Genomic DNA, 6,113 nt, shown 5'->3' with positions numbered 1-6,113 from the left:
ACATGCATTTGAGCAAGTCATTTAGCATCTTTGGGTGCAATATTTATTTATTTACTTATTTATTCATGAGATTTGGGGGGGCTTCTTTATTATTTTAAAAGATATTGTAAGAAGATAGGATTTGTTCTACTGAATTTCAAAATTAATAGCATGCTACTGGTTTAAGAATAGGCAGGAAATCAATGGAATGGACTAGAAAATTTAGAGATAGATGTGTGTGTGTGTGTGTGTGTGTGTATCTCAATTTAGTCTATGTATGTTGTGTGTATGCATTTAGAATTCCATAAAGGGGGCATACAAATTCAGTATATAAAGTGAAATGAACTGATTTGGGACACCTGATTATTGTTTAGGACAAAGAGTAATGTTCATTTCCTCTCATATCATATACTTAATTCCAGATAGATTAAGGACCTGAACACTTTTTAATAAAAGAGAAAATTATAAAACTACTAAAAACAAAATCTACAAAAATGTTGTTATAACTTAAGGTGCTAAAATCATTTTTTGGAGTAACATTAAACATGTAACTTTAAAGAAGACCAGGTAAAATGTGAACAATTATATGTTTTATAATTTATATTTAAAAGTACTATAAACAAAACCAGGAAGTGAATGACAATCAAGGAAATCACAATTATAACATAGAAAATAAAGAATCCTTAGCCATGATAGAGATCGAGTGCCACAAATCAATTAGAATTATAAATAATGTATAACACGGTAGGAGAACAGGAAAAGGGAATAAGCAAGACATTCAGAGAAGAAATTATATAAATGGATAACATACATCAGAAAATCTAATGGTAAATATATACGTGGCCAATAAACATGAAAATTCACTGATCATTAGTATAAGTTGGTACAACCGTTGGAGGCCATCTTGGCAATATGTCTCAATAGAACTGACCTAACTGAACATGAAAGTGTAGGGCAAGAGAGTGCTAGTTTTGAACTGAGGCAGAACTGGGTCTGACACTTGCCTCTGCTATTTACCAGCTGCATGACCTTGAGCAAGTTTTTTAAGTGATCTGAGTCACAGGTCCTCATTGAAAAGGAGAGGGTAACAGTGCCTCCCCAGCTTGAGGGAGTATTGAGAAAATGCATGTACAGAGCCTGGCAGATGGAAGGGGCTCAATAAATATATTTCTTCTCCTCTTACTTTCCTTGTTCTCCTTTCCCCCTTCCTCCAGATTATCTGCCAGCTTTGATTGGACTGAGGAATGATTCAAGGCAGGAAAGTCTAGCTCCTCTTTCACAAAGTCACAGTTGGGTTAAAGCATTTATATGTATGTCGGGGAGAGCTCTCAAGAAAAGCAGCAAAGCGAAGTGTTACAGTGAGTGAAGAAAACAGAGCAGAAAAAGCAAATTACAAGTAAAGATTTGGCAGCATCAAGGTGATAAAAAGACAAAGAAAAAGTTAAACAAGAATGAGAGTAACACCAAATGCAAAGCTATAAAGAAAATAGATTAAAATGCAAATAATTATGCACATAGGAGTGCATGAGAAAACAAAAAGTGTCATGGAATTAGGAGGAAAAGTTAGACACAAGGAGATGATACCACACACTGATGTTAATGATGTTACTTTAAAATACTTCTGAAATTATGAAGGTTATATCACATTACTAAAGCTTAAGGGAAGTAAAAGAAAAAATACTCCCTACATATTTCATGACTATCATTCTAGTTTATGCCCTGGTAGTATTTTTTTCATAGGCATATTTTTTTGAGATATATTTCATGTACCATAAAATTAACTCCTGTAAAGTGTGCAATTCAGTTCTTTTAGTGTATTTGCAAAGACGTGCAACCATCACCACTAAGTCTGAAATATTTTCGTCACCCCACCCTTCTCAAAAGCCCATTAGCAGTTACTCTCTATCCCCATGCCTCCGGCTCTGGGTTCTACTTTCTACCTCTTTGTGTTTGTCATAGGCATGTTTTAAGCCAGTTGAATTGGAGGCGACTTCCTTATTTCACTTAATAGTTTATCAGAAACAAGCTTTCCATAAATGGATAAATAGTTTTTAAATTTTTGTATAGAGAAACCATTGCTAAAATGTTTGCAGAGGGTACAAATTAAAAGAAAGAAAAGAAACAGAGAAAGAAAAACAAAGGATCATTCTAGGATACCAATTAAAGGATGAAGATGTAAATAATTTATCAGCAAGCAGGCAACATAGCTTAAGAAGTAAATACCAACTTGATCAGATGATTGAAGGGAGGGACATTTTCTTGGGTTCAATGATCTTAACATTGTGCTATCTTCTAAATCAAAGCAGTAGAGGTGCACATTTACAAAAAAATCAATGGTGCTGAAGAGCTTATTGCAAAAGGTCAGAATGCTTTGCTGCTACATCCCAGCCCTACCCCACCCCCTTGCTTTCCACCCAAACCCTAGACCCAGACTTGAGGAGGAACCAAGTTTAACTTTGTAACAATATTCTTAATTCTTCTGCATGATTACTTCCCTATCTCTCAGTAATACGGTCAAATTGTCACTTCTTCATTTATCAGACAGACTTTATCTGTGGGCTTCCTTCCCATTCTGATAGAGGAGTGCTTAGTTCACTTACACCCTCCCCCACAATATGACTGCCTCACTATTTTTAATTCCTCTAGTGTAATTATAGGTAATGCATTTACTTTACTTCCTCTTTGTACCTTTCTCAACATATGTAACTTTGTTTCCTGTTCCATTAACTATAACCTACATCTCTCAACTCTATTTTGTATGGGTCCCCTCCTCTTCCAAAATTCTCTTACTGATGTTTTCTGTAACATATCAGTAAAGAAGTGTAAATGACCAGCACAATGGAATAAAAAGTTTTAACAATGACATTTTTAAAATTGTGAAATATTTCATGCACGTAGGCAATAATAAAGACTAATGTGGGAACATACCCATAATTACAGAGAATATAGATCCACTTTTCAGCTTTATCAGATCTTAACATTGTGACATAGTTTCTTCCACTTTTTAAAAAAAGAAAGTGTTACCAATCCATTGAGGGCCTCTATGCTAAGTATTTCTCTTCCATGTCAGTGTTTATCATTATATCAAAATCTCTCTTGTTAATTCAGTGTGTATCATTCTAATGCATGATTTTATACTTTTGACACATACTTTGGCATCCATATATATTATATACATATATAGATTGTATATTAACAATGACATTTGCAAAAGAAACATGGAAGCTACTGGCAATTGGGAAGTACGAGTAATTCTAAATTCCCAGATTTTTGGTCAAATCTTATCTCTAAGCAAGCAGAAAGTTCCCAGAGCATGACTCACAAGGGACAAAGTATACCTTTAAAGAGTAAAAAGTAATAATAGCTTGATGACTTAAGAGGAATTATGGGATAGGCCAAAGGAACGAATCAGGAAAGTGATTTTTAATTTTGCACCAATACAGATTTAAGATTGGGCCACCCATGAAAGAAATGAAGGGCTGAGATTAAAGAGGACATCCCCTAGCAGAGTCTCCTCACTGCACACACAGGGTGGGTAGCAAGAGAGTGTCAGAGAACATGAGGCAAGGCTGATCTTTGTGGTGCGTAACAGTATGGATCACACTTCAGAGAAATGAAGTTTAAGGAAGGGCCAGAGATCTGTGTACTGACCCCATTTTCAGCTTACGCAGAAGAAGCCATCCAGTAGAGCTAGAATGTGTAACAGAAGAAGCCTACCATCTAGCATTTGAACATTGAGCACATGCCAGAGAAGCAGAAGTGACTGTCACAAAAGCAAGTTCAAAGTTAAAAGAAGGGGAGGCAAAGGAAAACTCAATGCCATAAAGATATAAATGTAAGGACATTCGTTTTTCTTTTTTTTTTTAAAGATTTTATTTATTTATTTGAGAGAGAGAGAATGAGAGAGAGCATATGAGAGGGGTTAGGGTCAGAGGGAGAAGCAGACTCCCCGCCGAGCTGGGAGCCCGATGTGGGACTCGATCCCGGGACTCCAGGATCATGACCTGAGCCGAAGTCAGTCACTTAACCAACTGAGCCACCCAGGTGCCCCGTTTTTCTTTATTACTAAACAGACTTAAAATTGTTACAAGGAATTTTTTTTTTTAAGATTTATTTATTTATGTTGGGGGGAGGGGCAGAGGGAGAGGGAGAGAGAATCTCAAGCAGACTTCCTGCTGTCTGTTTGGCTGGCGAGGAGTCCAACAAGAGCCTCAGTGCAGGGCTCCACGGGGGGCTCAATCTCAGGACTCTGAGATTATGACCCTGAGATCATGACCTGAGCCAAAATCAAGAGTCAGATGCTTAACCAACTGAGCCGTCCAGGTGCCCCTACAGAGATTTTTTTAAAGCCACCCATAATTGCCATATTACTATACAGTAATCTTTTGTTTCTTCAGATTCCTTCATAATTTTATACAACCCCCTCTACACACACACATACACACACACACAGTATGTATACAATATTTACCTGGTTTTAATCATAGCATAATATACAATTCAGTATGCCACTATTAAAATTTCATGTTTACATTAACACAGTTTGTTATTAGATTTACTCTTCTTTTTTAACATTTATTTAGTATTTAATATTTAATTTTATTTTGTTTTATTTTTTTTAAGTAGGCTCTAGGCCCAGCGTGGGGCTTGAGTTCACGACCCTGAGATTAAGAGTCACATGTTCCAATGACTGAGCCAGCCAGGCACCCCAGCTTAGTCTTTTTAATGTCTGCATCTAGTACCTTTTCAGTTGTATGTTATAAATATGCTCCTGTAAGCACGGTGGGTATTCTCACCATAAATAGGGGTGGAGATACTAAGAAAAATTAGGAAAGGAGCATTTTTAGAAGGAAAAAGGTAAATGTGGGAGAGTTAGAAGCCAGTTGATTCAGCGGAATTGGGTCCCTGCTTCTTGGACATTAATTGTGTATGTTTTAGCACATATGCAGTTCTGCTTGGGGGTATTTTTAATTTTCTTTTAATTTGAAGATATTTTTAGTGCAGGAAAAAAATCCCCACAGATGATAGGAAAACAATGTATCCAAAATTAAAGTTCATCATTTTTTTTTTTAAATAAAGAAATACCCCTGAAAAGTTGAAGTCTCCTTTGGATCCTCTGCAGTCACATGGGTAGCCTCTTAAGGACTCCAAGGAACAACAAGGCAACTTAGTTCAAGGCAGTTCACGTAAATGGTGATAAAGGAATGAGGGGTGGGTGTGATCTACGAAGGAAGACTTCAGTCTTTAATGCGCTGCTGTTTCTAACATAATTGCAACAATACTCTACATTTGTGCAATGCATTAGAGTTTGCAAAGTGCTTTTGTGGCCTATAGAATAGGGAGATGTTAGGTAAGCTTCAACCCAGGCTGCCCCACTCCCCAGGGGTGCATATGGAATGAAGTAGCAGCAGCTACAGAAGGGGCTTCCTGAGCTGCACAGAAAGTAGTCTTCGTCCTTCCTGAGCTGCACAGAAAGTAGTCTTTGGTCCTTCCTGAGCTGCACAGAAAGTAGTCTTCGTCCTTCCTGAGCTGCACAGAAAGTAGTCTTTGGTCCTTCCTGAGCTGCACAGAAAGTAGTCTTCGTCCTTCCTGAGCTGCACAGAAAGTAGTCTTCGGTCCTTCCTGAGATGCACAGAAAGTAGTCTTCGGTCCAGTTAAGGAATATTTATCAGGTCACACTACTTCAGGCTCTCTTCCTATGAAAATGTGAACGTGCTAAATGCCTTTTCTTTAGATCAGTGTGACTCAGGAACAGCTTTCAACAGGTCAAAGCTGAGAGCTCCAGCAAATCTACTGTTAACAGAAAACACTCTTGGCGCCATCAAGAGAGCAATACGGGACATAGGGCTTCTCTTCACAATAAAGACAGCAGCGCTTTCCAAAGTGCACACCTATCTGGAAATTGCAGTGTCTGTGGAGGTATGAAAGCAGGAACAGAGGCTGCATGCTAAGCCCACAATGCTGAGCTTCTCCAGGTGTTTCTTTTAAGGAATCCTGAGGTATGTTGCTGAATTACAGGCTCTTTGATGCTGACAAAAAACATGGTGAAGAAAACACAGAAAAGACAACAAAGATGCAAGTTTTAGAAAGAAAGAGAAAGAAAGAGAGAGAGAAAGAGAGAAAGAAAGAGAAAG

The sequence above is a fragment of the Mirounga angustirostris genome, unplaced genomic scaffold (assembly GCF_029215605.1).
Source record: "Mirounga angustirostris isolate CCGP_5_RB_7025 unplaced genomic scaffold, mMirAng1.0.hap1 SCAF_3, whole genome shotgun sequence".
Lineage (NCBI taxonomy): Eukaryota > Metazoa > Chordata > Mammalia > Carnivora > Phocidae > Mirounga > Mirounga angustirostris.
This window is presented reverse-complemented; position numbering follows the sequence as displayed.